General features: G+C 46.1%; 1 non-coding gene across 1 annotated transcript; it reads right to left on the minus strand.

The window, feature by feature from the left end:
- Positions 1-9,617: 9,617 nt before the first annotated feature.
- trnav-cac (transfer RNA valine (anticodon CAC)) lies at positions 9,618-9,690 on the minus strand. Its single transcript has one exon. It is a non-coding gene; the product is annotated as a tRNA-Val (tRNA).
- Between the last annotated feature and the right edge of the window lie 2,573 nt (positions 9,691-12,263).

A 12,263-nucleotide genomic window follows, 5' to 3' on the forward strand; every position in this document is an offset into this window, starting at 1 on the left:
GTGCTAACTGCCCTTGATTGCTGTTTGTTCATGATGTGAAGAGCTCTCACGCCTGAGTCACCGTCACATCTCTGGTTGCTGAGTGAATCACAAAGAAGGACTTTCTCCAGAGCTGCAACTGCCTCACTTCCCCACTCGCCTTCCCCGTTTACATTTTCCTGCTCGTCAGTGATTTAAAGAAAACCAAATGGATGCGATGTCATTCTGTAGCCTCTCTGTCGATTCCTCCGTTTCAGTTCCAACGTGGCTTAGATCTCGGGGCGCACCTTAATACTAGCGACGCTATGAAAGCACAGGTCCAGATGTTCCTCTGAGAGTGTAATTTCTTTCATTGCTGTTGCTGATTGAATGAGCCACTAACGTGTGAACTGCTCCAAAACATGATTCAGGACCTCTGGTGCCAATTCTCGCACATTGAATAACGACAGACACCTTCCAAATGAGGTCTTTCAGAGACGACTTTGGGATACATTTGACAGACAGACTAGTTGAAGAATCCGTGGTGCACTGTGACACCAGCACATCAGCTTCTTCCCTGTCTTTGAACCGGGCCGCCTGCGCAAGGAATGCGAATGCGGTAATGCTTTTCGTGGAAGGATCAGAAGGGGGTAACTACACTCTCAAACAGAATGGCATATGATCAGAACGATGTTGGAGAAAAACTTTACAATGCTTTGCACAGTAATTAAATGGAATCGCATTGCATTGCACGACGAGAGATGATTTATTCAAGCAAATTCGAAGGCAGGTTTGCACATGGGAAAGCAAGCAAGAAAGCTCCGTTCTTGTCGATGTCAAAGGCTGCAGTTGAAGAGCAAAGCAGTTTCTGCCCAGTTTCGAACTGGGGACCTTTCGCGTGTGAGGCGAACGTGATGACCACTACACTACAGATACAAGCCGCGGTCGCAGCCGCTGCAGCTCAGTGGCATCCAACACAGAAAGTTGAAGCCATTCTACCTTACGCCTTTCTGTTTCCGTTAACTCGTTGTTTCATGGGACTTGTTTAATTTTGGCTATGTGGTGAGCATGGACGAGATACACCGAAGTATCTGTTTCCACGCGGTGTAACCCGGTAACGTTGTGTTGCTTACACCTGCTTTAAAGAATTACGTTTTTGCGGAGCTTACCGTCGCAGTCTGTGGCAAAATCATTTAGTCTGTTCGACGGCTCACGGGAAAGGTAGCATTGTGAAACACTGCAGAAACGAACGACTTCCTTACTTTTGCTCCGACTGACTATACTCCGTGAAAGTTTCCCAGATTCTCAGTTGAGGATTTTTGCAGCTGGAAGTTACCTCAGAAACCCTGTTAATTCGTAATGTATTGAGCGAATCGCAAAACAGAAAGCATTTAACACGGAACACAAACAAAACTGGAAAACCAAATGCATTTTCAGACACAGCGAGCATGAATGCTAAATGTGAGACAGTCCGGGGGCATGAGCCATAAAGTAATCACACAAATAACAACAGGGCAATTCCAACCTACTCTTTCAAACATACTGATTCCTGAGTGCACCACCACTGCCCAGACAATGCTGCAAAGAGACAAAGAAAGAACATAATAAGAATGGGCCATAAAAAGTGAATTTCACCAATCACAGTCTCGATTAGATTACCTTTCCCTTCCGATGACTCCAGGACGGAAAAGGAGGAAGTGGGAGAAATTCAATAACATATGACATCGAAATACATTGGAACGATTTTCTCATTGGCCAGAAAACCAAATAACGACGAGTCGAGTCACCGTAGGACTCTGTTTCGCAACAACAGTCTCCATTCGGTTCCAGTAAAAGCTCAACTTGCCTGGTACAGAAAGCAACAGTGGAGCCGCTGGCGATTTTCCGTGCGGGAAGCGAACACGATCACGACAGCACAGACACTTTGGAAAATTCGGCACTTTCCCACACCGCAGTCAATTCCCCGGGAAGCAAACTCATTTTACTTCTGTTTTAAACAGAAATGCAGCAGGGGAATGAAACAGCATTTAAACCAGCAGCTCCGCAGAAACGGCAGCGCTGGGATTCGACCCCACCCCTCGGGCGAGACGGAAGCCTTAATCCAGCGCCTAAGACCGCTCGGCCACACTAGCAACACGCCCGCGAGTCCATTTTCTTGCACTTCCAATTGTGTTCCTGCATAACAACAGATGTCAACTCAAGTGAAAAAGGTTCCATGATCCCTCTCCGACTCGCACAGCTGCTGGGATGTGCCCGTCTACAATATCAATTTCTCAGCAGTTAACGATAGCCCATCAATCCAGACAAAAATCACTGGTAAGCTGAGTCTATCTTCTCAGACTGGATTCAGCTACAAATGTATCTGTGAGTGCGTGAGAATATATGATCGGTTATGATTGGGTCAAATTACCATGAGCTACTTGACATTACTGCAATTTCGATTCTTGCTTTGCTAAATGATTTCACCCATTGCTCGAAACAGGACAACTTACACGTTTACACGGAACATGAAACACACCGGACTACAGGGAAAATGCACAAAGCTGAGCAGGCCGTGTCCCAAATCATACCGTGCAGCATAGTTTCAGTCACTGTGTCTGTTTTGCAGAATAAGGTTCCCAAAGAATGTTCCATCCTAAAAGCGGAGGTAGTATTACAATCCGAGAACGACAGATTACATTGTGAGGAAGGTCTGACCTCGGGGCCGGTTCGAGATGCCACTTTCCTTGCCTTTTACTTAACCGTGCAATTTGCTGCAGAGATTATCACACCTGGACATGAGCCTCATGGATACCAACTGAGTTGGAAACCTGTGTGGGAATCGATGAGAAAAAGCGACTCAATAAATTTTAACAAGTTCCATGGTGCTTTTTAGAAATGCAGTTTCTGTTCACCTCAATCCAAAAGGCAGTTTCTGAACATAGTAACAGAAGTCAAAAGGTAATTACCTCACCCCACCCCCAGTCCGGAAGAGGTGCTAACTGCCCTTGATTGCTGTTTGTTCATGATGTGAAGAGCTCTCACGCCTGAGTCACCGTCACGTCTCTGGTTGCTGAGTGAATCACAAAGAAGGACTTTCTCCAGAGCTGCAACTGCCTCACTTCCCCACTCGCCTTCCCCGTTTACATTTTCCTGCTCGTCAGTGATTTAAAGAAAACCAAATGGATGCGATGTCATTCTGTAGCCTCTCTGTCGATTCCTCCGTTTCAGTTCCAACGTGGCTTAGATCTCGGGGCGCACCTTAATACTAGCGACGCTATGAAAGCACAGGTCCAGATGTTCCTCTGAGAGTGTAATTTCTTTCATTGCTGTTGCTGATTGAATGAGCCACTAACGTGTGAACTGCTCCAAAACATGATTCAGGACCTCTGGTGCCAATTCTCGCACGTTGAATAACGACAGACACCTTCCAAATGAGGTCTTTCAGAGACGACTTTGGGATACATTTGACAGACAGACTAGTTGAAGAATCCGTGGTGCACTGTGACACCAGCACATCAGCTTCTTCCCTGTCTTTGAACCGGGCCGCCTGCGCAAGGAATGCGAATGCGGTAATGCTTTTCGTGGAAGGATCAGAAGGGGGTAACTACACTCTCAAACAGAATGGCATATGATCAGAACGATGTTGGAGAAAAACTTTACAATGCTTTGCACGGTAATTAAATGGAATCGCATTGCATTGCACGACGAGAGAAGATTTATTCAAGCAAATTCGAAGGCAGGTTTGCACATGGGAAAGCAAGCAAGAAAGCTCCGTTCTTGTCGATGTCAAAGGCTGCAGTTGAAGAGCAAAGCAGTTTCTGCCCAGTTTCGAACTGGGGACCTTTCGCGTGTGAGGCGAACGTGATGACCACGACACTACAGAAACAAGCCGCGGTCGCAGCCGCTGCAGCTCAGTGGCATCCAACACAGAAAGTTGAAGCCATTCTACCTTTCGCCTTTCTGTTTCCGTTAACTCGTTGTTTCATGGGACTTGTTTAATTTTGGCTATGTGGTGAGCATGGACGAGATACACCGAAGTATCTGTTTCCACGCGGTGTAACCCGGTAACGTTGTGTTGCTTACACCTGCTTTAAAGAATTACGTTTTTGCGGAGCTTACCGTCGCAGTCTGTGGCAAAATCATTTAGTCTGTTCGACGGCTCACGGGAAAGGTAGCATTGTGAAACACTGCAGAAACGAACGACTTCCTTACTTTTGCTCCGACTGACCATACTCCGTGAAAGTTTCCCAGATTCTCAGTTGAGGATTTTTGCAGCTGGAAGTTACCTCAGAAACCCTGTTAATTCGTAATGTATTGAGCGAATCGCAAAACAGAAAGCATTTAACACGGAACACAAACAAAACTGGAAAACCAAATGCATTTTCAGACACAGCGAGCATGAATGCTAAATGTGAGACAGTCCGGGGGCATGAGCCATCAAGTAATCACACAAATAACAACAGGGCAATTCCAACCTACTCTTTCAAACATACTGGAGCCTGAGTGCACCACCACTGCCCAGACAATGCTGCAAAGAGACAAAGAAAGAACATAATAAGAATGGGCCATAAAAAGTGAATTTCACCAATCACAGTCTCGATTAGATTACCTTTCCCTTCCGATGACTCCAGGACGGAAAAGGAGGAAGTGGGAGAAATTCAATAACATATGACATCGAAATACATTGGAACGATTTTCTCATTGGCCAGAAAACCAAATAACGACGAGTCGAGTCACCGTAGGACTCTGTTTCGCAACAACAGTCTCCATTCGGTTCCAGTAAAAGCTCAACTTGCCTGGAACAGAAAGCAACAGTGGAGCCGCTGGCGATTTTCCGTGCGGGAAGCGAACACGATCACGACAGCACAGACACTTTGGAAAATTCGGCACTTTCCCACACCGCAGTCAATTCCCCGGGAAGCAAACTCATTTTACTTCTGTTTTAAACAGAAATGCAGCAGGGGAATGAAACAGCATTTAAACCAGCAGCTCCGCAGAAACGGCAGCGCTGGGATTCGAACCCACCCCTCGGGCGAGACGGAAGCCTTAATCCAGCGCCTAAGACCGCTCGGCCACACTAGCAACACGCCCGCGAGTCCATTTTCTTGCACTTCCAATTGTGTTCCTGCATAACAACAGATGTCAACTCAAGTGAAAAAGGTTCCATGATCCCTCTCCGACTCGCACAGCTGCTGGGATGTGCCCGTCTACAATATCAATTTCTCAGCAGTTAACGATAGCCCATCAATCCAGACAAAAATCACTGGTAAACTGAGTCTATCTTCTCAGACTGGATTCAGCTACAAATGTATCTGTGAGTGCGTGAGAATATATGATCGGTTATGATTGGGTCAAATTACCATGAGCTACTTGACATTACTGCAATTTCGATTCTTGCTTTGCTAAATGATTTCACCCATTGCTCGAAACAGGACAACTTACACGTTTACACGGAACATGAAACACACCGGACTACAGGGAAAATGCACAAAGCTGAGCAGGCCGTGTCCCAAATCATACCGTGCAGCATAGTTTCAGTCACTGTGTCTGTTTTGCAGAATAAGGTTCCCAAAGAATGTTCCATCCTAAAACCGGAGGTAGTATTACAATCCGAGAACGACAGATTACATTGTGAGGAAGGTCTGACCTCGGGGCCGGTTCGAGATGCCACTTTCCTTGCCTTTTACATAACCGTGCAATTTGCTGCAGAGATTATCACACCTGGACATGAGCCTCATGGATACCAACTGAGTTGGAAACCTGTGTGGGAATCGATGAGAAAAAGCGACTCAATAAATTTTAACAAGTTCCATGGTGCTTTTTAGAAATGCAGTTTCTGTTCACCTCAATCCAAAAGGCAGTTTCTGAACATAGTAACAGAAGTCAAAAGGTAATTACCTCACCCCACCCCCAGTCCGGAAGAGGTGCTAACTGCCCTTGATTGCTGTTTGTTCATGATGTGAAGAGCTCTCACGCCTGAGTCACCGTCACGTCTCTGGTTGCTGAGTGAATCACAAAGAAGGACTTTCTCCAGAGCTGCAACTGCCTCACTTCCCCACTCGCCTTCCCCGTTTACATTTTCCTGCTCGTCAGTGATTTAAAGAAAAGCAAATGGATGCGATGTCATTCTGTAGCCTCTCTGTCGATTCCTCCGTTTCAGTTCCAACGTGGCTTAGATCTCGGGGCGCACCTTAATACTAGCGACGCTATGAAAGCACAGGTCCAGATGTTCCTCTGAGAGTGTAATTTCTTTCATTGCTGTTGCTGATTGAATGAGCCACTAACGTGTGAACTGCTCCAAAACATGATTCAGGACCTCTGGTGCCAATTCTCGCACGTTGAATAACGACAGACACCTTCCAAATGAGGTCTTTCAGAGACGACTTTGGGATACATTTGACAGACAGACTAGTTGAGGAATCCGTGGTGCACTGTGACACCAGCACATCAGCTTCTTCCCTGTCTTTGAACCGGGCCGCCTGCGCAAGGAATGCGAATGCGGTAATGCTTTTCGTGGAAGGATCAGAAGGGGGTAACTACACTCTCAAACAGAATGGCATATGATCAGAACGATGTTGGAGAAAAACTTTACAATGCTTTGCACAGTAATTAAATGGAATCGCATTGCATTGCACGACGAGAGATGATTTATTCAAGCAAATTCGAAGGCAGGTTTGCACATGGGAAAGCAAGCAAGAAAGCTCCGTTCTTGTCGATGTCAAAGGCTGCAGTTGAAGAGCAAAGCAGTTTCTGCCCAGTTTCGAACTGGGGACCTTTCGCGTGTGAGGCGAACGTGATGACCACTACACTACAGATACAAGCCGCGGTCGCAGCCGCTGCAGCTCAGTGGCATCCAACACAGAAAGTTGAAGCCATTCTACCTTACGCCTTTCTGTTTCCGTTAACTCGTTGTTTCATGGGACTTGTTTAATTTTGGCTATGTGGTGAGCATGGACGAGATACACCGAAGTATCTGTTTCCACGCGGTGTAACCCGGTAACGTTGTGTTGCTTACACCTGCTTTAAAGAATTACGTTTTTGCGGAGCTTACCGTCGCAGTCTGTGGCAAAATCATTTAGTCTGTTCGACGGCTCACGGGAAAGGTAGCATTGTGAAACACTGCAGAAACGAACGACTTCCTTACTTTTGCTCCGACTGACTATACTCCGTGAAAGTTTCCCAGATTCTCAGTTGAGGATTTTTGCAGCTGGAAGTTACCTCAGAAACCCTGTTAATTCGTAATGTATTGAGCGAATCGCAAAACAGAAAGCATTTAACACGGAACACAAACAAAACTGGAAAACCAAATGCATTTTCAGACACAGCGAGCATGAATGCTAAATGTGAGACAGTCCGGGGGCATGAGCCATAAAGTAATCACACAAATAACAACAGGGCAATTCCAACCTACTCTTTCAAACATACTGGAGCCTGAGTGCACCACCACTGCCCAGACAATGCTGCAAAGAGACAAAGAAAGAACATAATAAGAATGGGCCATAAAAAGTGAATTTCACCAATCACAGTCTCGATTAGATTACCTTTCCCTTCCGATGACTCCAGGACGGAAAAGGAGGAAGTGGGAGAAATTCAATAACATATGACATCGAAATACATTGGAACGATTTTCTCATTGGCCAGAAAACCAAATAACGACGAGTCGAGTCACCGTAGGACTCTGTTTCGCAACAACAGTCTCCATTCGGTTCCAGTAAAAGCTCAACTTGCCTGGAACAGAAAGCAACAGTGGAGCCGCTGGCGATTTTCCGTGCGGGAAGCGAACACGATCACGACAGCACAGACACTTTGGAAAATTCGGCACTTTCCCACACCGCAGTCAATTCCCCGGGAAGCAAACTCATTTTACTTCTGTTTTAAACAGAAATGCAGCAGGGGAATGAAACAGCATTTAAACCAGCAGCTCCGCAGAAACGGCAGCGCTGGTATTCGAACCCACTCCTCGGGCGAGACGGAAGCCTTAATCCAGCGCCTAAGACCGCTCGGCCACACTAGCAACACGCCCGCGAGTCCATTTTCTTGCACTTCCAATTGTGTTCCTGCATAACAACAGATGTCAACTCAAGTGAAAAAGGTTCCATGATCCCTCTCCGACTCGCACAGCTGCTGGGATGTGCCCGTCTACAATATCAATTTCTCAGCAGTTAACGATAGCCCATCAATCCAGACAAAAATCACTGGTAAGCTGAGTCTATCTTCTCAGACTGGATTCAGCTACAAATGTATCTGTGAGTGCGTGAGAATATATGATCGGTTATGATTGGGTCAAATTACCATGAGCTACTTGACATTACTGCAATTTCGATTCTTGCTTTGCTAAATGATTTCACCCATTGCTCGAAACAGGACAACTTACACGTTTACACGGAACATGAAACACACCGGACTACAGGGAAAATGCACAAAGCTGAGCAGGCCGTGTCCCAAATCATACCGTGCAGCATAGTTTCAGTCACTGTGTCTGTTTTGCAGAATAAGGTTCCCAAAGAATGTTCCATCCTAAAAGCGGAGGTAGTATTACAATCCGAGAACGACAGATTACATTGTGAGGAAGGTCTGACCTCGGGGCCGGTTCGAGATGCCACTTTCCTTGCCTTTTACTTAACCGTGCAATTTGCTGCAGAGATTATCACACCTGGACATGAGCCTCATGGATACCAACTGAGTTGGAAACCTGTGTGGGAATCGATGAGAAAAAGCGACTCAATAAATTTTAACAAGTTCCATGGTGCTTTTTAGAAATGCAGTTTCTGTTCACCTCAATCCAAAAGGCAGTTTCTGAACATAGTAACAGAAGTCAAAAGGTAATTACCTCACCCCACCCCCAGTCCGGAAGAGGTGCTAACTGCCCTTGATTGCTGTTTGTTCATGATGTGAAGAGCTCTCACGCCTGAGTCACCGTCACGTCTCTGGTTGCTGAGTGAATCACAAAGAAGGACTTTCTCCAGAGCTGCAACTGCCTCACTTCCCCACTCGCCTTCCCCGTTTACATTTTCCTGCTCGTCAGTGATTTAAAGAAAACCAAATGGATGCGATGTCATTCTGTAGCCTCTCTGTCGATTCCTCCGTTTCAGTTCCAACGTGGCTTAGATCTCGGGGCGCACCTTAATACTAGCGACGCTATGAAAGCACAGGTCCAGATGTTCCTCTGAGAGTGTAATTTCTTTCATTGCTGTTGCTGATTGAATGAGCCACTAACGTGTGAACTGCTCCAAAACATGATTCAGGACCTCTGGTGCCAATTCTCGCACGTTGAATAACGACAGACACCTTCCAAATGAGGTCTTTCAGAGACGACTTTGGGATACATTTGACAGACAGACTAGTTGAGGAATCCGTGGTGCACTGTGACACCAGCACATCAGCTTCTTCCCTGTCTTTGAACCGGGCCGCCTGCGCAAGGAATGCGAATGCGGTAATGCTTTTCGTGGAAGGATCAGAAGGGGGTAACTACACTCTCAAACAGAATGGCATATGATCAGAACGATGTTGGAGAAAAACTTTACAATGCTTTGCACAGTAATTAAATGGAATCGCATTGCATTGCACGACGAGAGAAGATTTATTCAAGCAAATTCGAAGGCAGGTTTGCACATGGGAAAGCAAGCAAGAAAGCTCCGTTCTTGTCGATGTCAAAGGCTGCAGTTGAAGAGCAAAGCAGTTTCTGCCCAGTTTCGAACTGGGGACCTTTCGCGTGTGAGGCGAACGTGATGACCACTACACTACAGAAACAAGCCGCGGTCGCAGCCGCTGCAGCTCAGTGGCATCCAACACAGAAAGTTGAAGCCATTCTACCTTTCGCCTTTCTGTTTCCGTTAACTCGTTGTTTCATGGGACTTGTTTAATTTTGGCTATGTGGTGAGCATGGACGAGATACACCGAAGTATCTGTTTCCACGCGGTGTAACCCGGTAACGTTGTGTTGCTTACACCTGCTTTAAAGAATTACGTTTTTGCGGAGCTTACCGTCGCAGTCTGTGGCAAAATCATTTAGTCTGTTCGACGGCTCACGGGAAAGGTAGCATTGTGAAACACTGCAGAAACGAACGACTTCCTTACTTTTGCTCCGACTGACCATACTCCGTGAAAGTTTCCCAGATTCTCAGTTGAGGATTTTTGCAGCTGGAAGTTACCTCAGAAACCCTGTTAATTCGTAATGTATTGAGCGAATCGCAAAACAGAAAGCATTTAACACGGAACACAAACAAAACTGGAAAACCAAATGCATTTTCAGACACAGCGAGCATGAATGCTAAATGTGAGACAGTCCGGGGGCATGAGCCATAAAGTAATCACACAAATAACAACAGGGCAATTCCAACCTACTCTTTCAAACATACTGGAGCCTGAGTGCACCACCACTGCCCAGACAATGCTGCAAAGAGACAAAGAAAGAACATAATAAGAATGGGCCATAAAAAGTGAATTTCACCAATCACAGTCTCGATTAGATTACCTTTCCCTTCCGATGACTCCAGGACGGAAAAGGAGGAAGTGGGAGAAATTCAATAACATATGACATCGAAATACATTGGAACGATTTTCTCATTGGCCAGAAAACCAAATAACGACGAGTCGAGTCACCGTAGGACTCTGTTTCGCAACAACAGTCTCCATTCGGTTCCAGTAAAAGCTCAACTTGCCTGGAACAGAAAGCAACAGTGGAGCCGCTGGCGATTTTCCGTGCGGGAAGCGAACACGATCACGACAGCACAGACACTTTGGAAAATTCGGCACTTTCCCACACCGCAGTCAATTCCCCGGGAAGCAAACTCATTTTACTTCTGTTTTAAACAGAAATGCAGCAGGGGAATGAAACAGCATTTAAACCAGCAGCTCCGCAGAAACGGCAGCGCTGGGATTCGAACCCACCCCTCGGGCGAGACGGAAGCCTTAATCCAGCGCCTAAGACCGCTCGGCCACACTAGCAACACGCCCGCGAGTCCATTTTCTTGCACTTCCAATTGTGTTCCTGCATAACAACAGATGTCAACTCAAGTGAAAAAGGTTCCATGATCCCTCTCCGACTCGCACAGCTGCTGGGATGTGCCCGTCTACAATATCAATTTCTCAGCAGTTAACGATAGCCCATCAATCCAGACAAAAATCACTGGTAAACTGAGTCTATCTTCTCAGACTGGATTCAGCTACAAATGTATCTGTGAGTGCGTGAGAATATATGATCGGTTATGATTGGGTCAAATTACCATGAGCTACTTGACATTACTGCAATTTCGATTCTTGCTTTGCTAAATGATTTCACCCATTGCTCGAAACAGGACAACTTACACGTTTACACGGAACATGAAACACACCGGACTACAGGGAAAATGCACAAAGCTGAGCAGGCCGTGTCCCAAATCATACCGTGCAGCATAGTTTCAGTCACTGTGTCTGTTTTGCAGAATAAGGTTCCCAAAGAATGTTCCATCCTAAAACCGGAGGTAGTATTACAATCCGAGAACGACAGATTACATTGTGAGGAAGGTCTGACCTCGGGGCCGGTTCGAGATGCCACTTTCCTTGCCTTTTACATAACCGTGCAATTTGCTGCAGAGATTATCACACCTGGACATGAGCCTCATGGATACCAACTGAGTTGGAAACCTGTGTGGGAATCGATGAGAAAAAGCGACTCAATAAATTTTAACAAGTTCCATGGTGCTTTTTAGAAATGCAGTTTCTGTTCACCTCAATCCAAAAGGCAGTTTCTGAACATAGTAACAGAAGTCAAAAGGTAATTACCTCACCCCACCCCCAGTCCGGAAGAGGTGCTAACTGCCCTTGATTGCTGTTTGTTCATGATGTGAAGAGCTCTCACGCCTGAGTCACCGTCACGTCTCTGGTTGCTGAGTGAATCACAAAGAAGGACTTTCTCCAGAGCTGCAACTGCCTCACTTCCCCACTCGCCTTCCCCGTTTACATTTTCCTGCTCGTCAGTGATTTAAAGAAAACCAAATGGATGCGATGTCATTCTGTAGCCTCTCTGTCGATTCCTCCGTTTCAGTTCCAACGTGGCTTAGATCTCGGGGCGCACCTTAATACTAGCGACGCTATGAAAGCACAGGTCCAGATGTTCCTCTGAGAGTGTAATTTCTTTCATTGCTGTTGCTGATTGAATGAGCCACTAACGTGTGAACTGCTCCAAAACATGATTCAGGACCTCTGGTGCCAATTCTCGCACGTTGAATAACGACAGACACCTTCCAAATGAGGTCTTTCAGAGACGACTTTGGGATACATTTGACAGACAGACTAGTTGAGGAATCCGTGGTGCACTGTGACACCAGTACATCAGCTTCTTCC

This window comes from Chiloscyllium punctatum, chromosome 18, assembly GCF_047496795.1.
Source record: "Chiloscyllium punctatum isolate Juve2018m chromosome 18, sChiPun1.3, whole genome shotgun sequence".
In the NCBI taxonomy this organism is placed as follows: Eukaryota; Metazoa; Chordata; class Chondrichthyes; order Orectolobiformes; family Hemiscylliidae; genus Chiloscyllium; species Chiloscyllium punctatum.